Source organism: Polypterus senegalus, chromosome 13 (genome assembly GCF_016835505.1).
Source record: "Polypterus senegalus isolate Bchr_013 chromosome 13, ASM1683550v1, whole genome shotgun sequence".
NCBI classification, from domain to species: Eukaryota; Metazoa; Chordata; class Cladistia; order Polypteriformes; family Polypteridae; genus Polypterus; species Polypterus senegalus.
The window spans coordinates 16,787,512-16,811,322 of NC_053166.1; the positions used below are offsets into that span (position 1 = coordinate 16,787,512).

At 38.9% G+C, this 23,811-nt stretch overlaps 1 protein-coding gene across 2 annotated transcripts in view; it reads left to right on the forward strand.

Annotated features, from left to right (window-relative positions):
- The window catches only part of LOC120542238 (teneurin-2-like), a 1,685,504-nt gene that overhangs the window by 304,612 nt on the left and 1,357,081 nt on the right, over positions 1–23,811 (forward strand). The gene's annotated exons all lie outside the window — the stretch shown is intronic.

Sequence of the window (23,811 nt, forward strand, 5' to 3'; positions counted from 1 at the left end):
ATCCAGTTCTCTCCAACTGAAGAAATATAATTTGTGGAGAAATTCATAAAGAACTTTAAGAGATGTTTGTATGTCAAAGGAAGGATAGTGCGTCTGTCTCAGTCTGTCAGCCTTTATTACATGTTTCTTCTGTCATAATGAACACTATCACAGAATACTTTAGAAAGGCTAATAATGCACACTATATAAAAGAATAATAAAGTAAATACTTTTTTCCATAATGTCTGTGGCGTGGAATTTGATTTGATGAGCTCATACAAGTAAAACATCGGCATACATACACAACATTGGGAAAACAGCAGTCCTCATTCCTCAACAGCCATCAAACAACCGGTTTAACACAAACACACTTCGACATATTCATTGGATGCGTGAAGAAGTCTCTTCAGGTTAAGATGTTAAATTCGTTTATCTCATAACTTGTGTGTGTCAATACTGTTATTAAATCTTGACTCTTGAATTTTAAGTTGGAAGGAGAGTGAACAGAGGGTGGGTAGACTGTGACAGGCAGGGGTAATATCTTAATACCTGCAGTCTCTTTTTTGTTTGGGAAAATGCCAAGTATAAATATATATTTAGATATATCTGTAAAAATGTCATTGTAAGGGAAGAGAAGAGGACATCCTGACTTCATTTGTACCAGCACACTTTATCTTTGGAAATGAGATCTTAAATAACATTTAACATTGTTTGTTCTGTGATAACACTTTAAGGAGTTTGTTCTTAAAAGCCAAGCAAAATGACACCTTTTATTGGCTAACTAAAAAGATTACAATATGCAAGCTTTCGAGGCAACTCAGGCCCCTTCTTCAGACAAGAGGTAATCATAACACGGTACAACACTCTAGTACTACAGGAGTTTGTTCTGTAAACCAAATGTGTAGACAAGACTTTTAATGATTAACCATTTTGGGGCTTTTGGATGTTATTTAATGCCAGAGGGGGAATAGCTAGACATTTTTTTTTGTCCACAATGGGAAATTTGGCTTTTTACAAAAGCTCAATAAATTATTGCAGAGTGGTATCTCTGAGGTAGGGATCTGCACTGGTAATCAGAAGGTTGCCTGTTCAAATCCCGTAAACAGCTGAAGTTGGGCCCCTTAACCTGCAATCGCTTCGTCCTGGGTATGACGTTAATCTGCATCCATCTTTGCAAGTAGGCCCCCAGACCTGCAGGGAAAAACATGGGGGTCAGGGGCATAATTGGCACTTTAGCCACCATAAAAAACCTCACACTACTCCATTCCATCAGAATTAATGTGGTGCTGAGGTGTCACCCGTTGCATGGCTGCACTTGGTTCCTAATCTGGAGATCCTGAGTTGATTTATCATGTGGTGGGTATCAGCGCATACTCCTAAACTCTCCTCAATAAATTAATATTATATGAAACAAATAGGGCGGCATGGTGGTACAGTGGGTAGCACTGCTGCCTCGCAGTTAGGAGATCTGGGTTCGCTTCCCGGGTCCTCCCTGCGTGGAGTTTGCATGTTCTCCAAAGACATGCAGGTTAGGTGCATTGGTAATCCTAAATTGTCCTTGGTGTGTGGATTTGTGTGCCCTGCGGTGGGCCTTGCACCCTGTGTTGGCGGGGATTGGCTCCAGCAGACCCCTGTGACCCTGTAGTTAGCTATAGTGGGTTGGATAATGGATGAATGAAACAAATACACACAGCGGAATGGATGGATGGATGGATGGATGGACAAATACACACCAGAGTAACTAAAAGTAAAGGAAACTAAAAAGAATAAAAACTTCTGACTTGGTTAAAAATAAGAAAGCCTTTCCAGTCCCATTGAGGCATTATAAAGATGTATTGCAGACCCCCGTGACCCTGTATTCGGATTCAGCGGGTTAGAAAATGGATGGATGGATGGATGCTATAGGTAAGAAAGAGCCCCCTTACATTAAGAGTTCCATTATGTTTCCTGACACACTTGTGCTGACTAATTTATTGTCTGAAAGTCCTCATTGTTGGTGTGTCAGAAAGGGGGTCTGCAGTGTTGTTCATAATGGCACTCATTTCTGTCTTCATTGTGCCCTCTACTACTTCCTCCAGAGAGTGTCCCATAACTGTGCCTTCTTTCTTAATCAGCAATGTTCATTTGGTTATTTAATGGCTTGGTGGTTGTATTGCTAAAATGTACCTTTTATTTGCGTGCTCATTGGTGGGATTGAAATGTTTACCAGCTACTCTATGTAAATGACCTTAAGTGATAGCAGCAGCTGCATTCTTAGGACTAAGCAGACTTGCTATGGAGAGACTTGCTGGTCACATAGTGCGTCTGCACCAAATGGTGTAAATAAAGGACGTCCTTGCGTTTTATTTCTAATGATGACTCAAGACTTTTTATTTACTAAGTATTTTCTACAACAATAATGCACTATTATATAGTAAGAGAACAGGCAGATCACAATAAAGAATTGGGGCACCACCCTGGTGATCCAGCATAATTGAAGTGAAATTAAATTAAATGTAACTGTACAGCGCTTCGGTCAGTTGTAATGCTGTGTTTTTAAGCACTCAACAAATAAATATGGTATGGTATGGTAAATAAAGACAAATAAAGTATGCAATAATTGTGGAAACATATTTCCAGACAGAAGTTCCCAATTGAACTGTCTCAAGATGGCAGATCTTCTGGTCTTAAGTTTTTCCAGCAGGCCTTCTAGCTCTTGCGTCCCTCTTTCATTGTGCATCTTGTTGCCCTTGTTCATTGGATATTATAGCCCTTATGTTCCTCTTTCCTTGTGCTACTTGTTGCCATTTTCATCAGCCATTCTAGCCCGTACATCCCTCTTTCTTTGTGCTACTCGTTGCCCTTGTTCATTGGACAATCCCACCCTCTTGTGGACACCAGACAACATTACACGCAGTAACGAATGTCAGATGCCAGACGTTTTGTCATCTATATACTTTATATAAAAGTCAATGTATCTGTGTGTGTATGTATGTATGTTCCAGCATCTTGTCCGAATGGCTGGAGCGGTTTTCATGAAATTTGGTACACATGCTTCTCATTGGTCAACTAAACATACTGTAGGGTAAATTCACCCCCTTCTGGGTATTTGATCTTAAGGTCTTGTATGCATGTTATCATCTAGTTGACACTCGGAACAACCACCAGAAGGTGAACTGGAGGTGACTGCCAGCATTCTTGATGTTTGACAACCACCGCACCTGCCTGTTACTTTTGAAATTAGAGTTTTCCAGTTCCGCACATCAACTGCATAATAACATACATACAAGACTGCAAGACAAGCACATTAGTGAGTCTTCATTGTTCGTTAATTTATTTTTATTTTTAAAGTTGTGTGTTTTTTTGATTATATTTTTCTCAATCAAATAAAAAAAAAACACTTGATTTTCTTCCTGGGCAACGCTGGGTATTTTAGCTTGTCTATATATAGAGAGAGAGAGATTCTCCACCAAGAACATGGGGACATGGATGGAAATTTGTGGCAGATTTCACACAAATGTTAGAAAGTTTTTCTTCACGCAAAGAACCACAAATGGAATAAATGATCAAGCAGTGTAGTGGAGAGTAGGACTTTAGAGACTTTTACATCTCAAGCTGATGTTATTATGGAGAAACTAAGGTGGACAGGATTGTTTGTGTGTTTTTAAGTAACACTCTGTTTAAGTGATTGCAATGAGAGTGTTCATGCTGTAGATATGAAGTGACTGATACTAATGGATTGGAATAAAATCTGCTGCATACCACAGGGTCTGCAGAGAACTGAATCAGTCATTGGCTTTCATTCTAGTCACGAAGACCCCATCACCTTTTTGCTTGTGGTGTTTTAGTGCCATACTTTAGAAACACACAGACCTGGTTACAGTTTGAATCCACATCCTTCAGCTATTTGTGCCAGCACTTAAATGTCTACAGCAACAGCTACACCCACTTAAAGTGAGCATTTCACAACTCTCCTAAGCTGGCTTGGCACCTTGGGTATCTGTTTCTAGAAACTGTAACTTTACATTAATGTCAATTATATGTTCTAAGGAGGAATTTAAACAGCATTCCAAAATCATTTCCAGGCAAAAATAAAAATAAAAAAAGATTAATTATTGAATTTAGAAAGTCAATTTTAAATAAGATGATATTATTTCAGATGTAGTCCAGATATGTGATGCTCCAGGATGTTACTTCAATTGCCTGTAGCGTAATTATAGCGCACAGATGCTATCTTGATGTACTTTCTCCCCATGTTGTAGACATATTCCAGTTTCACACCACTAAAATAATGCCTAACGCTTAATGCTTTGAGAGATGGTATAATAGATCTCATGCTGCCACCCTCTGCATGAGCTTTGATAGACTGCGCCTCATTCCAGTAGGAACATCTCAAAGCCCTGTGATTCAGCTCTTATTGACTAAATATGTTATACTGTATGTAATAAGTATTTTGTAGTGAAGGTGGGGAGGACGTGTCTTCCTTTATGTGCAGCTTAGCACAAGGGCACTTCATTCCTACAGTGTTGTGATAAAAGCTGAAATGATGCTATTATTAGTTTCGTTTTGAGGGTACTTGAATTATGTGTGCACAGAAGTCCTCCACTGACCACAAGAGGTATTAAACACATGTAACTTTGGGACTGGCAGCCCAGGAGAAGTAGGGTTTACTGGGATTTATTGTGGAAATATACTATTCAGAAAACTTAAGGGAACGCTTAACCATACCAGTCTAAGTCAGTTAAGCTTGAGGGATATCAGTCTGTCCAGTTTCCAGGAAGCATAAGCAATTGTGAATCAACTTCACCTGCTTTGGTGCAAATGAAAGTAACAACAGGTGACCTGGAGAGGCAACAGCAAGACACCCGCCAAAATGGGAATGGGTTTTTCAGGTGGTGGCCACAGACATTTGCTCTTTCCTTATTCTTCCTGACTGATTCTTCTCTAGTTTTGCATTTTGCTAGTGTCCTTGTCACTACTGGTAATTGAAGTTGATTCAGGTTGCACAGGTAGTCCAGCTCCTCTAGGATGGCACATCCATATGCGCCATCATAAGAAAGTTTGCTGTCTCCCAGCACAGTCTCAGGAGCATGGAGGAGATACCAGGAGAGAGGACATTACAAGAGGAGAGCTGGTGGATGGTTTGTGCAGGCCAGTCAAAAACATCAATGACTTTAACATCCAGGAATTGCCTACGGTTGTGCTTGAAAGTTTGTGAACCCTTTAGAATTTTCTATATTTCTGCATAAATATGACCAAAAATATCATCAGATTTTCACTCAAGTCCTAAAAATAGATTAAGAGAAACCAGTTAAACAAATGAGACAAAAATATTATACTTGGTAATTTATTTATTAAGGAAAATGATCGAATACTACATATTTGTGAGTGGCCAAAGTATGTGAACCTTTGCTTTCTGTATCTGGTGTGACCCCCCTTTACAACTAAACGTTTCTGGTAACTTCTGATCATTCCTGCCCACCGGCTTGGAGGAATTTTAGCCCATTCCTCCGTACAGAACAGCTTCAACTCTGGCATGTTGGTGGGTTTTCTCACATGAACTGCTTGCTTCAGGTCCTTCCACAACATTTCAATTGGATTAAGGTCAGGACTATGACTTGGCCATTCCAAAACATTCACTTTATTCTTCTTTAGCCATTCTTTGGTAGAACGACTTGTGTGCTTAGGGTCTTTGTCTTGCTGCGTGACCCACCTTCTCTTGAGATTCAGTTCATGGACAGATGTCCTGACATTTTTCTTTAGAATTCTGTGATATAATTCAAAATTCATTGTTCCATCAATGAAGGCAAGCCATCCTGGCCTAGATGCAGCACAACAGGCCCACACCATGATACTACCACCACCATGTTTCACAGATGGGATAAGGTTCTTATGTTGGAATGCAGTGTTTTCCTTTCTCCAAACATAACGCTTTTCATTTAAACCAAAAAGTTCTATTTTGGTCTCATCTGTCCACCAAACATTCTTCCAATAGCCTTCTGGTTTGTCCACATGATCTTTAGCAAACTGCAGACGAGCAGCAATGTTTTTTTGAAGAGCAGTGGCTTTCTCCTTGCCACCCTGACATGCACACCATTGTTGTTCAGTGCTCTCCTGATGGTGCACTCATGAACATGAACATTAGCCAATGTGAGAGAGGCCTTCAGTTGGGGTCCTTTGTGACCTCGCCGACTATTACACACCTTGCTCTTGGAGTTATCTTTGTTGGTCAACCACTCCTGGGGAGGGTAACAATGGTCTTGAATTTCCTCTATTTGTACACAATCTGTCTGACTGTGGATTGGTGGAGTCCAAACTCTTTAGAGATGGTTTTGTATCCTTTTCCAGCCTGATGAGCATCAACAACTCTTTATCTGAGGTCCTCAGAAATCTCCTTTGTTCGTGCCATGATACACATCCACAGACATGTGTTGTGAAGAGCAGACTTTGATAGATCCTGTTCTTTAAATAACACAGGGTGCCCACTCACACCTGATTGGCATCCCATTGATTGAAAACACCGGACTCGAATTTCACCTTCAAACTAACTGATCATCCATGAGGTTCACATACTTTTGCCACTCACAGATATGTAATATTCGATCATTTTCCTTAATAAATAAATGACCAGGTATAATATTTTTGTCTCATTTGTTTAACTGGTTTCTCTTTATCTACTTTTAGGACTTGAGTGAAAATCTGATGATGTTTTAGGTCATATTTATGCAGAAATATAGAAAATTCTAAAGGGTTCACAAATTTTTAAGCACAACTGTACATATGAGCCTGGGCATTGTCCTGTACCAGGAGGAACCCAGGGCCCACTGCACCAGTGTAAGGTGTGACAATGGCTCTGAGGATTTCATCCCGGTATCTCACAGCAGTCAGGGTACCATTGCCTAGCACTTGGAGATCAGTGCAACCCTCCAAGGATATGCTTCCCCAGACCTTCACTGACCCACCGCCAAACCGGTCATGCTGGGTGATGTTACAGGCTGTATAATGTTCACTATGGCATTTCCAGAGAGGATATCAGGCACTCATGCCAAAGTCATGGAGTCTGTTTGTGACAGCTTGGTCAGAAATATGCACACCAGTAGCCAACTGGAGCTTATTTTGTAGGACTCTGGCTGTGCTCCCCCTGTTCCTCCTCACACAAAGGAGTAGATACCATTTCTCCTGCTAGGTTGATGCCCTTATACAGCCCAGTGCAGCTTTCCTCGTGTAATGGCCTGTCTCCTGGTATCTCCTCCATGCTCTGTGCTGGGAGACACAGCAAACCTTCTTGTGACGGCAAGTAGTGATATGCCATCCTGGAGGAGCTGCAACCTAAATCGGCTGCAGCTACTGTCTCATGCTACCCGTAGTCACAAGGACATTACGAAAAAGCAAAACTATAGGGAAGAATCAAATAAGAAGAGAGCAACTCTCTGTGGCCACCATTCCCTTATTGGAGGTGTCTTGCTGTTGCCTCTCCACTTCACTTCTTGTCACTTTAATTTGCACCAAAGCAGGTGAAGTTGCTTCACAATCTAAACTGGACAGACTGATATCCCTGAAACCCCACTGACTTGGTGTCAGGCTGTGTAGATTAAGTGTTCCCTTCATTTTTTTGAGCAGTGCATATTTCTGGACTTGCCAGTGTTTCATTTATAGCTCCTTTAATAGTTACATAGATGTTACTTTATGCGGCAATACAGTTTCACACTAATTAAAACCACTGCTGCTTCCGTGCTGCAGGAAAGTGTATTTAATTCCAGACGTGGTCCCCGTTTTGCGTGTTACCCTCAAGGTTATTTGACATATTTTCTGGGCCGTCTATTTTAGGCAATTCAGAAAGGTTAGACTGAGAACTGGCATTCAGTCTAACACACAGTGGGTTCAAAGATTATTCAGACCCTTTTACTTTCTGAACATTTTATTGGGATGTAGCTTTCATTTTAAATGTACAACTTGGTCATTTTTGCCCATCAGTGTATACTCAGTAACCCATAATCACAAAGTTATACCATGTTTCCAGAAAGGTTTGAAAATGTATTAAAAACCAAAAAACTAAAAGAACTGGAAAAGACACACAGGAAAAAAATATAAAAAACACTGGGACCCCCAAGGTCAATATTTTAGCTTCCAAATTAGTCTATCTTGTCCATATAGTCCTAGAGAGCAACTATACAAAATTTGGATCACAATGATCAAAGGGTGTATAAGGAACATACAGACAGACAGACGTTCTGTTTTATATACTGTATATACTAGGCACAGTACCTGTTGAAGATAGGTAATAGAATAATTGAATATTATTTAATTACAGAATAGAATAATTAATTATTAAAGAAGATTTGCTCTGTTGTACATGTACTTTTAATGCTTTTCCTCTTCATTTTTCTGTTTCTGAATGTCTGTTCACCACTGGTTACTTTCTCAAGCACGTTCCTGTAAAGCCTGCTTCTCGGACACTGTCGTTATTTTTGAGGCGCCTTTCTCGCCTCCTGTCTTGAGTTTACATTCCAACTCTGAAGGCAACTCTCTCAATAGGCCTCATATGTCTCACACTCATTGCCAAAGCCAAACCGACCAATCGGATTGCTCAGAGGGACTGAACACACAGACCTTAGTGTTTCATTATATAAGTAGATGGATGTGGAAAAGACTTCTCTGCAGATAAACAGAAAAAAGACTTTTGTTTTGTTAAGAATTTCAGGTTTCTGATTTGAACATTCCAGACCACGTTTCTTCTCTGTGCCCTTTTCATGAAAGTTCTCACTGTAGTTTGACCCTCACTGGTCTTTTGTTTTTGATTGCTGCCAATCTGGAAATATAGAAAATATTCTGTTTAATCTATCAGGAAGTTCTCTTGTGGTCACATAATGAAATGTTTTACAAAGCAGAAAATGAAATTCACAGCTAAAGCCAGTGGCAGATGTCAGGGTCTGAGGAAAGCTCTATGGACTGTCGGAGGTTATGTTGGTGTGTTTCCCATTTCCCAAATAAAGAGCTGCATTACAAAAGTCACAATGCATTGATGAAACAACTCCATACTAATTGAGGTATTAATTGAATTTCAAATAATTATCATCAGCCCTCAACACATGATGTGCTCTAATTATAGGCACTGTCTAGAGGCCTTTCTGATAACCCCATTAAACTTAGATTACCATAATATAAAGCAGTGGCACATAGAGGACATTTGAAAACCTGTCGTTTTGTAAAATGTCTATCAAAGGGTTTTTATGTGATTGAATAAAAAAAGGCACGGTAAAAACTAAGCATTTGTGTGTTGTTTATTCATTGGTTACTAAAATGTGCACAGCGGGGCATCGCCTTCCTCTTGTCACTGACATATGGGCCATTCCAGGCTCCTTATATGCTGAATGCCTCTCTGTACAGTTGGCCACAAAGATGGCTGATGTTGTGAACAAAGAAAGTTGTAATCATACATTAGAGGAAAGAAGTACGCTTGTTTTTTCTGACTGTGCACCATGAGTTTGCTGTGTCTCGGCATCACATATACATATGGCTATGAGCAATGCCCCTGCTGCGGTAAACACTTTCTGAAACCAACACAGATGCTTTCAGAAATGCGGATAAGATTTCTGAAGAAAAAAGTGTGAGAGAAGTAGTGTGAAGCTGATATCTTAGCTGTGCTGCGCTTAAGTTTATTTAAGCTGTGAAAAAAGAGGGTGTGTGACATGTGCAGTGGCTTTTGCCGTCATTTTGTACCAGACTTTCACAGAAAAAGCCAACGCAGTCGTAACTTTTTACGTTTCCAAGCTTCATCTTTATACAATCCTCAGACTCAAGGATTGTCACTTCAGGGGAAATGTTTATTATTCTAGTAGTCAGACCCCCTTTACTTTTGGCCCACTTTATGGTGCTGTAGATTTAATTTTAAACGAATAAACTTGTTATGTTGCTGTCTCTCTCTTGAACTTCTATACATTTTTAATTTCCCCTTGAGGACAGATAAAGTACTATCTATCTGTTTTATAATGCCTTTCATATCTATCTATCTATCTATCTATCTATCTTGGGTTGATGCTGGAAGAGGTGCTGGTGAGGGCAGCAGGGATGACTTACCCTCTGGTCTGTGTGTGGATGCCAATGCCCCAGTGCAGTGACGGGGACACTGTGCAGTAAAAATGGTGCCACCCTTCGGATGAGATGAAAAGCCGAGGTCCTGATGCTCTGTGCTCATAAAAGATCCCTGGCCATCCTTCATAAGGTGCAGGGTATATCCAGATGTCCAGGCTAAATTGCCCATCACAACCAAGTCATTCTGGCCCCTTAATCATCCCTTGTCTCTGAATGTCTAATTATCTTTCACCCCTTCACCATCTAACAATTTATGTGTGGTAAACGTACTGGCACAAAAATGGCTGCCGTCACATCATCCAGGTGGATGCTGCAAATTAGTGGTGCTTGAACTGGCTCCCCACTCACTGAAAAAGAGCTTTGAGTAGTGAGAAAAGCACTTAATAAATCAAAAGAATTATTATTATTATTATTATTATTATTATGCAGGTCGTGGGTTCTTCTTCCGGGATCATCAGAGGTAAGCACTACCAACCAGGTTGGGTATAAGCAACCTGCCGGACAGAACTCCAACCTGAGGCCTGACCACCTTATCACTTTAGCCATCGGCAGAAACCATTTTTTGTTGTGCTTGTGTCACAGGGGGCCAGAGCCTAGCTGCTGTCAATTAAGTATGACATAAACTAAATGCAGCACCGTTCATAACACTTAATATTTAATATAGTTCCTAAAATTTGACCACTTTGTTATACACTATTATATAATATGGTACCTTTCCTATCTACATATAGATATTGTATACGTTTCATATCTGATATTAATGCCTTTATACATAACTATGATATAATGCTATATCTATCAGTCGATTTTTTAGCTCCTTTCATGTCCATCTATTTATCTGTTATATAATGCCTTTCATATGTATCTATCTATCTATCTATCTATCTATCTATCTATCTATCTATCTATCTATCTATCTATCTATCTATCTATCTATCTATCTATCTACTTTATAGTGTCTTTCATATCTATGGAATAATGAACTGCCTGGCAGAAACAGATGAACTATCTAAGAATGGACAGAGCAGGCTGTTTTTCTTTAGAAGACTGTGTTCCTTTAATCACACCTTCTACAACTCTGTGATGGCCAGTGTGATTTTCTATGCTGTGGTATGCTGGATTGGTAACATCAATTCAAGAGAGGCCCACCAGATTTGGGACATAATCTGGACGTAGTATCAAAGAAGAGAATAAAGTAAAACTGAGTGTAATTATGAACAATCTGCACATCCTCTCTCTGACACACCAACACTGAGGATTTTCAGACAACAAATCATTCATTAAAAGTGCGTCACGAAATGTAACTGGGTGTCCTTTATACCAACAGCAATACACCGGTGCAGCGCCATGGGACTGGGACTGCCATGTCAGAAGTTTTCTTTCTTTCTAAATTTCTGGCTTTTTAGTCATTCTGATGTGTCTTCAGACCATAGTGTATCTATCTATCTATCTATCTATCTATCTATCTATCTTTTATATAGTGCCTTTCATATCTATCTATCTATCTATCTATCTATCTATCTATCTATCTATCTATCTATCTATCTATCTATCTATCTATCTATCTATCTATCTAAAGAGCCTCCATAAAATGCCAAATTCCCCCCTGATAACAAATAATGTTCTGTCTATCTACTGTATATTTGCAAACCAGTGTGCACTCAATACACCATCATGACAGTGAAAAAATATTTTCATTTAAATTTTAATAATAATAATTGTTTGCATTTATATAGCACTTTTCTCACTACTCAAAGCACTCAGCAATTGCGGGTTAAGGGCATTGCTCTAGGACCCAACAGAGCAGAGTCCCTTTTGGCATTTACGGGAATCGAACCGGCAACCTTCCGATTGCCAACATTTTGGAAATATATTAAAAATCAAAAGCTGATATGTCCAGAACTTGATCAGAGTCCACCTGTGGCAAAAAGAATTGCCTGGACATCATTTAGTAAGCATGTTCCTGTGTATAGAGGGTAGCCCAATTCACACTGCCTGTCAGGAAAAAAAACAAGCCGTGAAGTTCAAGGGACTCCATGTAGACTTCTGTGAACAAATTGTGGTGAGGCATCCTAGACCAGGGTAAGGAAATAAAACCATTTCTAAACTAAACCATTCCAAAACCATTTCTTTGAGTGTTCCCAGGAGCACAGTGGCCTCAAAAATTGTAAAATGGAATAAGTTTGGAACTACAAGGGCTCTTCCTAGAGTTGGCTGTCCAACCTGACTGAGTAACCAGGTATAAAGGGCCTGGCCAGGGAGGTGACCAAGAACCTAATGGTCACTCAAACAGGACTTCAGAAGTTATTTCAGAAGGATGAACATCTCAGCAGCACTCTATCAATCATCAGTAAAGCATTGATAGCAAAATGGCCTGATGGAAGCCCTTATTGAGTAAAAGGTATGTGACAGTTTAAAACACTCAGAGAGCACGAGGAAGGAGATTGTCTGGTCTGATGAGACAAAAATGGAACTCCTTGGGCAGAATTTCAAGAACTATGTCTTTTGAAGACCAGACACTGCTTATTACCTGCCTAATTTTGTCCCTATGGCCAAGCATGGTCGTGGCAGCATCATACAGTGGGTGTGCTTCTCAGCGACAGGGAGTGGGAGACTGGTCAGAATTGAGGGAAGGGATCAATGCAACCAAATACAGAGAGAGGTCCTTGAAAACAACCTGCTCCAAAGTGCACACCAATTCAAACTGTGTCAGTGATTCACCATTCAGCACAACGATGACCAAAAGCATACAGCCAAGACAATGCTGGTGGAGCTTTGGGACAAGTCTCTGAATGTCCTTAGGTGGCCAAGCCAAAGTCCAGACTTAGACCCTATAAAACGTGTGGAGAGACGTGAAGATGGCAGTTTACAGACACTGGAGCTCGAGAGGGTTGGTGTTCAAAGCTAGTAGAGTCTTACTTAAGCTGGAAATGCTGTTAAAGGAGCTTCTACAAAGCACTGACTTAAGGTTCTCAAAACTTCTATGAATGTCGGGTGTCAATTTTTGGCTTTTAATAGATTTGCAATCCTTTCTGAATTCATGTTTTCACTTTATTGAGTGTAAGTTAATGGACAAAAATGTCATATTTATCATTTACCATTAATATTAAATGTACAACACAAGAAAGTGTGCAGAACGTAAAGGAGTTTTAATACTTTCTGAATTCACTGTATTAGTTAATTTCTTGTTTATAAAAAAGGTGTAATAAAAGTATGAAACTATAGTAAATTAGACTTTCAGCATTAGTTGAGTTATTTTTGTAGGGAATCAAGGAGAGAACATTTTGCTCTAAAGAGGAAAAACTTATTAGTTGGTTAGCAATTTGAAGAGAACATCGGATCATTTTCAACCGACTACCCTGCTAGTGATGTAATGCACGTTGCTGTAGTTGCCATCATAACAGTAGTATTGAAACATGCACAGAATACATAACACCATAAAGTCCAGATGGAGATTGGTGTATATTAGGGGTGTCAAATCAAATCATGGAGGGCATACCGTTGCCTGCTGGTTTTCATTCCAGCCACTCTCTTAATTAGTAACCAGCTACTACTTCTAATTCAACAGACTTATTGTGCTGTAGTTATAATGAATTTGCTTATTTGGTTTTTCCTGAACTGACAGAAAATGGATAAAGATATGCAAAGCAGGCCAACAGATACTCGCCAACTCAGGAGGTCTCAGACAGCCCTGGTGGGGCCTCCAATTTCACTCCATTTAATCTTGTAATTACAGAATTTAATTCTTGGGATGCCATGATAACCAGAATATTTCTGTTCAACTCTAATACCAGTGAAATTACACAATACTCGGTACATATTCGATAGCAAGGCAAACTTCATTCTTTTTTTTTTTTATTAAAGTTCCCTTATTATCCAAGTAAAGAATATTTTACATTTCTGGTGCGTTCGTTTAAAATGCGGGAAGCACCTTTTGCGAAAGCCCGTATATCTCTTGTCTGGTTGGCCTTCCGCGTGAAACAACTCGACCTCCCCTGTGGGCCAACTGTGTTGCGATGTGGCAGACTTATTGTTCAGAGACATTTGTCGAACCAGTTCAAGTTTCGTTCAGATATCTTGAACAGACCGCTCTGTGCGAAGGTTTGAAATGTCTAAATTGTCCGGTTGAAAAGTAATGGCGAATTTGCTAACTCGTCCATCTTAAATTGGATCAACGTTCTGTGAGACCTGAACTAGGAATGACTTTACTGTTTCAGTTTTACCTTGAGACTTGTTGTTTCAATGTGTAGATGGTATAGATGTTCTTCTCTTACGCAAAGCAAGCGAGTGAAACGCTGGGTAGATCGCACGCACGCGCGCGCAAACAGCTGACTGCTTCAGGTAGGTTAACTAACAGGGCACAAAACAAAAAACCGTTACTTGATTGGAAATAAATTGAAGGGGTTGATGATGAAATGATGTAAGAGTAAATAAGACTGAGTGGATTGAACACAATTTTCTGCAAATTATTATAGAAAAGAACCGACGTTATCAACCGGCAGCCAACTGGTATTTAAACTAATTAATAACACGGGAAAGGCGCAGCTGCCCTAACTGATATAAACACTCGGCAGGTTTAAAAATGGGAAGTGGAATCGACAGGTGGTGAGCTTAAGAGGCTTAAGCCCCCCCGATCTCTGGCGCCCAGCCCCTGATCTTTGAGTCCCAGACATACACTAACAATCGCGGTAAGCCCCTGATATTCGTGCCCATCATATACCATTTGTATTTTCTTTATACAATAAATCAGCTCCTTTCCAAGTTCTTTATTATTTATATAATTTTAATGAATTATTGTGTTTTAACTAATATTAATAGCTAGATGGGGAACTCACTTTATTTATCACTTCAATTCCTTTTCTCCTTTATAGGTTAATATTGATATTAATTTTATTTATGGTAGTATTTTTCAATTATTGAGCCCTAGATATACTTTAACAAATGTTATGTTTAAGAAAGATAAACACCAGTTAGTCACAGACCCTTCACCAGTAACACACATCATTCGATGCCCATTTCACGTCCCTTGAATTGCAGTCTGCTATATATGAAAGCCACCGAGCCCCCACAAGCCTCTTTGTGCTCCGTTTTTAACGCCATTGTAAAGTGCTGTTAAAAGGCACGCATTTAATGTCGCCTTTAAATAACAAATGGAATGGCATTCTTTTATCGCTATTACTTTTGAATACAACTCATTGTTACAAAAACTATTTTAATAAACAAAAATGTAATAATTTACTCGAATCTATGTCAAATAAAAAGTGGTCAGTCGATGGTCTGCTTTGTTGCTCACATCCTGAAAGGTTTCATTCCTGACGTAAAGTTTGTGGAAGGAGAGCAGCATAATCTAATTTTACTTTTTTCTAAAGTTCTTGTAAATGTTGACAACTCCATACTGATGTCGAGAAGCGAAGTGAATTGAAGGAGAACATCCCGGAACAAAAAGCTAGTTTAAATTGATTTGAACTCTGCTGTTTTTAGCTCTTACACCGGGCCACTATGGACGCGTTTTCTTCATGTTTTTCTATACGACTCTTGGGCTTTATCTTGTCTTCCATAATGGTACACTACATGGCTTTCCCAAAGTGATGGAACAGTTTCTGTGCTGTGTTTCGACGCGTGATCGTGTTATTACCGTCTGTTGGTGCCTTTATCATTCTGAGAGGATTTTCTTTCGTTAAATATTCAAAAGCAAGCAAGACCACACAGATGCACTTGTGAAGTGCTGGAATAAAAGCAAAAGAAGATTTTTTTTCCAGCAAACAAGATTCATCATAAACACAGTGATTATTATCTCAGCAACTGATTAACACTTTTTATGACTTTCGAGTATTGAATAATTCATAATCCTTGGAAAAAAATTAACAATGCTCACTACAAAGTAACCATTTCTGAAATGTGTTGGCATGTGGCAAATTATAATGCTTTGTGCTGAAGCGTAACATTTGTCGTTTTGTTAAAACAATATTTTTACTTCAAAGACAGTGAAAAGTAAACTGTTGACATTTTCCTTTTCTGCTGTCTAGATGCCATTTCTTGACTGTTTAATCAAAGAGATGCTGTGCTGTCTAAAAGGCATCCATTATATAATTTAGCAGTTAAAGAGGCGCTTGTTCTACTTCACATGCAACATTGTTTCAAAAGAAGAATGTCGCAGCTAATTCTGATTAAGGAATAAAAGCTTTTTTTCCCTGTGATTTGTAACTAATAGGCTGACCTCTGCATTCGCTTTAATTTGGTTTATCTAATTCTCCTTCCCTGTCTTTACATGTCTCTGAATGTATGCCAGTGTATGTGTGTGCTGAATGTACACATATGTGTGTTTGTATGTCTATATAAATAAAACACAGATAGATAGATTGATAGATATGAGGTGCACTCTATAACAGAGAGAGAGAGATGATAGGCACTATAAGATAGATAGATAGATAAATAGATAGATAGATATGAGGTGCACTCTATGATAGAATGAGAGAGAAATTATAGGCACTATAAGATAGATAGATATGAGGTGCACTATATAATAGAGATGCAGATGAAAGGCACTATAAGACAGATAGATAGATAAATATGAGGTCCAGAGAGAGAGATGAAAGGCACTTTAAGACAGATAGATAGATAGATAGATATAGATAGATAGATAGATATGAGGTGCACTATATAATAGAGAGCGACAGATGATAGGCACTATATATAACCTTGTTTTGTTTTTGTTTTATTTGACGAATTTCAATTTGTTTGATTCCACATTCGCAGATATTGTCCCAAAAACCAGGCTCTCAAATGTAATATAGTTTGTGACTTGGTCCTCACAGATCTTCAATATCCAATTATATGACAGATGGCCTTGACTGAGCCTTCGGTCCACAGATGGTGTGTTCTTATGCTTGTTTACCCATAATGTTTTCTATTTGAGGTCCCAAAGTATTAAAGGGGGCTCCAAATTGGTAGACCAAGAAAGATTTTTTCAAATTTTCTATCTTCACTATCCAGGTAATGTCCTTGTATTTAATTTGCTGACTGATTCTAAGATTTGAGCGTTAGACTTCTAATTGAGCTTTAATAGTCGCCAAAGTTCACTTATCTGAGGCCTACATGTAGCTACTTCTAGAAGTTCACTCTAGGTGAGTATCTGCCAGATGTTGTTTTGACAGGAGGGATCTTTTAAGATGATGATTAATGGCACAACTCCAGATTCTTCACAGCACTACTTAATTTTATTAACCTCTAAATACCAGAGGTTTTCCACATCACTTGAGAAATTCAAAGTGACTTAGAGCTCCAAATGAGCATGCTGTCTTACACAATTCACAGACTAATATTAGGAGCCTAAATCTCCAAGTTTGATAACTTTACGGCATGATAACAGTTGTTATGAACATTTTCATGGGCGACTGAGCATATTCCACTCCTCAAGGAATCTGTCAGGCACCATTTAATTATTCTCAAGTGATGACCACAGTGTGTCCTACCACCACCCGATTCTTTAGTTGCTGAATATTTTGGGATAAATTTGCTTTACTGTCAGAGCTTCCATATATTATACGTGTCATACAGCATCTGCTCTCGGATCACAGGAATTCCTTTCTCTTGGAGGAACAAACTGACATACATGTGCTGCATGAAGAAGGTGCCCTGAGTGCTGTTACAATCATAATGGCATGTGATGAACATCCAAGCAGATACTTTAAAACTGTTCTCGTATTTCTTTCCTTAATTTTCCATTTATCTATTTCAGTTTTTGATTTTAACTAATTACTAGTTGTTTTGTCACGGGGGTGTCACAGAGAGACCCCACCTCACATCTGATATCTCCAATTTTAACCTCTACCCGCTTATCTGTTAGTCAGGCTTCAGACTGTGGCATCTTTTACAGGCACTCATCACAGACAGACAAAATCACAAGTGACCACTCATGTCATTAATATAAGTGTTTAGCTGGCAGGTTAGTTAAGCGTAGAGAACCCAACAATATGAAACCATTTGAAAGGGCTAAAGTGCACCCTGAGCTACAGTCTTTATTTTATTTATTTATTTTTTCACATATTCATCTTGTGAGACTGAGGTGCATTGAGCACCAAGTTCACCATTTTAATTTATATATGTTTAACTTGTTATACCATTTTTGTGAACTAGGCTATATATCAAGTCTGAAAAGTATTTGAGAAGTATTCAAAATAAAGTGAACATTTGAAGTATTCAATCAGAATAAAAATCTGACTACATTAAGGACTGTATATTCAGTATTCAGTGTCTACATACTTTTTTAGAATATTCTGCCCATCAGTGGCTGTGCACAACTGGCTCTTTATCTGACAATTCTACAGGAATGGTGCTATATAAATAAAACATATTGTTATTATTATTATTAACACTAAAACAAAACACCCCAAAAAGGCAGTGCCCTTGAAATCTAACAAAGCAGCACACACATTTTCTTTACATTGTTAACACTAGAATTACCAGAGCCTACGAAAAAACTCATAGATCCGTCCCACCTTAAATCGCTTCGCACCTCTCCGTCAGCGTCTTTTGTCCTTTAAATGTGTTGATAAGCAGCAAGCAGCCTGCTATCACATCCCCCTCACCGCACAATTTTCTCAGCTCAAGTCTGTTTACCTGCCTGTCAGTTGCTTAGAGTTCTATAGAGTGAGAAGTCAAGCAAAATGACACCTTTTATAAATACTATATCGTTATTTGGAACACTTGCATTTCATGTGTGTTCCATGTCTACAGCGATCTATGTAAACACATTGTTAAAACAGAAACCTTTTTCATGTTTTAGTAATAATTGACAAAATGTATACATGAAGTGTATAATGTGTGAAGTCTGAAGTCCAAATATCAAATAAACACTTTCACAAAAGGTACAAATATAACAGAATAAGTAAGTAAATAACTCAAGGTAAATAACATTCGATCTGGCTCTTATGTAAGTAACATATAAATGTTAATGTTTTGGGCAAATGCACTGTCCTTACATACACCGTCCTTTGTATATAAGAGCCTGATCGAAAGTTATTTACCTTTATTTATTTACTTACTTCCTACAGCATAAAGTCATAAGTAGAGTGCAGAGGGCATGCTCAAAAAATATGTGTAATGCCACGAAACGAGCCTGCTGACACTTTAGTATGCAAGCAATGGTACGAGAATGCAGTCAGACTTTTTTTGAGGACACACACACCATCCAGATCTAAACACTAGCGTGTAGAGTCGCTTACGCACTGAAGAGTCTATAGCTGCAGGTTGAAGCTACCGTCACTGTACTTAGTATGTAAGAGCCAGATCAAATGTTATTTACCTATTTACCTTTATTTATTTACTTACTTCCTACAGCGTAAAGTCACAAGTAGAGTGCAGGGCTTCCCATGTACATATACAAAGTACAGCAATGGCAAAGGTGCATTCTTGCTCCGATGTAGAACCGTCGTCATGATCTGAGTTAACCTCTGTTATAGCGCGTCTTTATGTGAAAATAGCAGTGTCAAATGCGCGTGGATTGTAAAAGCGACTGAGAGAATAAAACTGAATTAAAAAGAAAACAAAGCTAACCTTTACAAGTATCATAAATTACACCGGCTGTTACACACTGGAATCAAATGTATGTTTTTATTCTAAAATAGTAAGAATAAGAGGTGCTTACTTCTCAAAACGGACTCGTCTGGGGTCAAACCCGTGACGTTTTGATTACCGGTCAACAGTTGATACCATTGCGCCACCGAAGCAGTCGTAGCAAATGCGTTTCAATGTCGCACCCTAACGCAGGTTCTTTTTCTGCAGTTATATTCTTGAATAGAAGCGCACTTGTTCTGTTATATTTGTACCTTTTGTGAGTGTTTCTTTGATATTTGGACTTCGGGCTTCTCACATTATACACTTCATGTCTACATTTTGTCAATTATTACTAAAACATGAAAAACGTTTCTATTTTAACGATGTGTTTACATTGATCGTTGTACACACGGAACACACATGAAATGCATGTATTCCAAATAACGATATAGTATTTATAAAAGGTGTCATTTTGCTTGACTTCTCACTCTATACAACTCTAAGCAACTGACACGCAGGTAAACAGACTTGAGCTGAGAAAACGTTGTGGGGTGGGCGGATGTGATAGCAGGTGATTTGCTGCTTATCGACATATCCATCCATCCATCCATTATCCAACCCGCTATATCCTAACTACAGGGTCACGGGGGTCTGCTGGAGCCAATCCTAGCCAACACAGGGTGCAAGGCAGGAAACAAATCCCGAGCAGGGCACCAGCCCACCGCATTGTTTTTACTGTCATTTTTGTTCATTCTGATATGCTTATACATTATTGTGTATTTATGTTTGCCTGCGTTACTTATTTTGTGTGGGTGGAGCCCCAAAAGGAGTGGCCACAATGATGTCACTGGTAAGGGACCGGCCTGAACTTTTATAATTCAGGCTGGGGAGTCGGCCTTTCAGAGGTTCACTGATGGATGGAGAGTTAGTATCGTCATTGTTAAGTATTGCTTGGTTTATGGTTATTCATTCTTTCTCTTTAAAGTACAAACTAGATTAGTTAGCTTTGGGGTATCTTTTTTTTGGGGGGGGGCATACCCTTTTGTCTATTTTTTTTACTTTTTCCACTTGTTTGTCCCCCTTTTTTAGGATGTAAATTAATTCTTCACTTATAAAGATTTTTTCATTCGACTTAGTCCTCTCAAGACAGATGTTTGTGGGTATCCTCTCCTTTAAAGTGCATTTTTGTCAGTATTTTTTTTTTAAAGTCCGAGTCTCATTTTGAACATGTAAAAGCATTTGATGCCTGCCTTTTGAGTTTGGGGATCAGGCTGCCTGAGGTGAGGTTTGTTTCGGAGACTTACCAGTAAAGTTGTTTTTATTTTGTGGCCTGGACACCCTTTTCCACCATCTTGTGTGCTGTTAATTCACAACAGCTATGAGTTATGATCAGTGCTTGGAAGTGGAAAAAATAAGTGCCAGTACATCCCATGTTGGCATGCTTATCAGCTGGCATCAGCAAATCTTACTAAGTTTTGAATTTCCGCTGTGAATAAATGATACTAAGAGATACTGCTAATGTGTACCACATATGTTTCTTTAATGAAGGTACACAGATTCCAATTATTCAAATGAAAATCTATCTTCAGCGTTGGTGTGTCTGTAAATGGACGCCCATGTTTGCAGATTTTATAGAGTGTCACATCATTTTCAGCTCTGTGCATTTCTTGTTTTTTGTTTTGTGAATTTCATTAAGTGACACAATCATATGTTTGTCTGCTGCCATAAAAAATGCTGCTATTTAGCTTTATCGTTCCTGAAAGAGGAATCTGAACACTTGCTCCTTTCTGCAGAGTCCATGCTCTCTCTGAGCTGCCAGTGGAATCTCTTTTGCAGCATTCATTGCACCCCAGCTTCAATGCACCAGTCCTATCCACGTGTTTCCTCCAAGAAAACATCAAGTCAAGTTTTGAAAGTCCCTAACGTCTTACTGTCTACCACACTCCTTGGTCACTTATTCCAAGTGTCTATCGTTCTTTGTGTAAAGAAAAACTTCCTAATGTTTGTGCGAAATTTACCCTTAACAAGTTTCCAACTGTGTCCCTGTGTTCTTAATGAGCTCATTTTAAAATACAAGTCTCTATCCACTGTACTAATTCCCTTGATAATGTTAAACACTTCAATCATGTCACCTCTTAATCTTCTTTTCCTTAAACTGTAAAGGCTCAACTCTTTTAATCTTTCCTCATAATTCATCCCCTGTAGACCTGGAATCAGCCTAGTCGCTCTTCTCTGGACCTTTTCTAGTGCTGTTATGTCCTTTTTGTAGCCTGGAGACCAAAACTGCACCCAGTACTCCAGATGAGGCCTCACCAGTGCATTATAAAGGTTGAGCATAACCTCCTGTGACTTGTACTCCACACATCAAGGCGCTATATAACCTGACATTCTGTTAGCCTTCTTAATGGCTTCTGAACACTGTTGGGAAGTTGATAGCTTGGAGTCCACTATGACTCCTAAATCCTTCTCATAAGGTGGACTCTCGATTTTCCGACCGCCCATTGTGTATTCAAACCTAACATTTTTACTTCCTATGTGTCATTCTTTACATTTACTGACATTAAATTTCATCTGCCACAAATCTGCCCAAGCCTGTATGCTATCCAAGTCCTTCTGTAATGATATAACGGATTCCAAATTATCTGCTAATCCACCTATCTTGGTATCATCTGCAAACTTAACCAGCTTGTTACTTATATTCCTACCTAAATCATTTATATATATTAAAAATAGCAGCGGTCCTAGCACTGACCCCTGCTGGTCACCACTCTTAACATCGGCCAGTTCTGATGAGGTTCCTCACACCATCACCCTCTGCTTCCTGTGTCTGAGCCAATTCTGCACCCATCTAAAAACATCACCCTGAGCTCCCACTTCTTTTAGTTTGATGGCCAACCTCTCATGTGGCACCTTATCAAATGCTTTCTGAAAGTCCAGATAAATAATATCATAAGCTCCACTTTGATCGTATGCTTTTGTTGCCTCCTCATAGAATTCCAGCATGTTAGTAAAACACGACCTCCCTCTTCTGACCCCATGCTGACTGTTCAGAATAACTCCTGTCCTTGCCATGTGTTGCTCAATCTTATCCTTAATAATTCCTTCCATTAATTTTCCTGTGATGCCCATTATGCTTACTGGCCTATAGTTGCTTGTAACAGTTCTTGTTTGAGCATTTAAAAGATTCACTGGTTTTGAACTCTTTTCTGCCCCTCAGCTAAGAATTACATCTAAAGTTTTGTCTTTGGCACTTTTCATTATTTTTGTTTTCTGACATTCTCAGTATGATTCTCTACTTATGGTTTTTGTCTCACACACTAGGCTGTGCTACTAAATGTTGTCTTATCGGCTTTTACCTTGGCTAGTTGCTTTTTACAATCCATCTTCTGGTTCCAACTCTATTCAAAATGACTGCTGCTCTGTGCAATTAGTATGGTTGGTAGATAGATAGATAGGTAGATGTGAAAGGCACTATATAATACAGTAGATATTTGAAAGGCACTATATAATAGATAGATAGATAGATGTGAACGGCACTATATTATAGATAGATAGATGTGGAAGGCACTATATAATAGATAGATGTGAAAGGCACTATATAATACAGTAGATAGATAGATGTGAAAGGCACTATATAATAGATAGATAGCTAGGTAGATGTGAAAGGCACTATATAATACAGTAGATAGATATTAATTAATTTTCCCCAATGTGTCATACTCTTAGGACATGCTAAAATACTATTATATACGTGTATGTATGCAGGTTAAATCTTTGTGTAAAATATGGAAAAACAGAAAGGATAAAAAAAATATCTATATGTTGTATATACAATAAGAGGATAAGTCATAGTGACATTCTAATAATTGCTTATATTTTACGAACACTACTATTCTTTTGAAGCTCAGTACTTAAAAAATATGTTGGCGTAGTGTTAACTACAGAAAGGTATTATGAAAAGGTTGTTTGTTTCTAAGGTGCTTTATAATTATTTCCATATTTCTGCAGTGTTCTCCCTGTGTGTACGTGGGTTTCCTCCAGGTGCTCCGGTTTCCTCCCACAGTCCAAAGACATGCAGGTTAGGTGGATTGGTGATTCAACATTGTCCCTAGTGTGTGCTTGGTGTGTGTTTGTGTGTGTGTGTGTGCACGCCCTGCGGTGAGCTGGCACCCTGCCTGGGGTTTGTTTCCTGCCTTGCACCCTGTG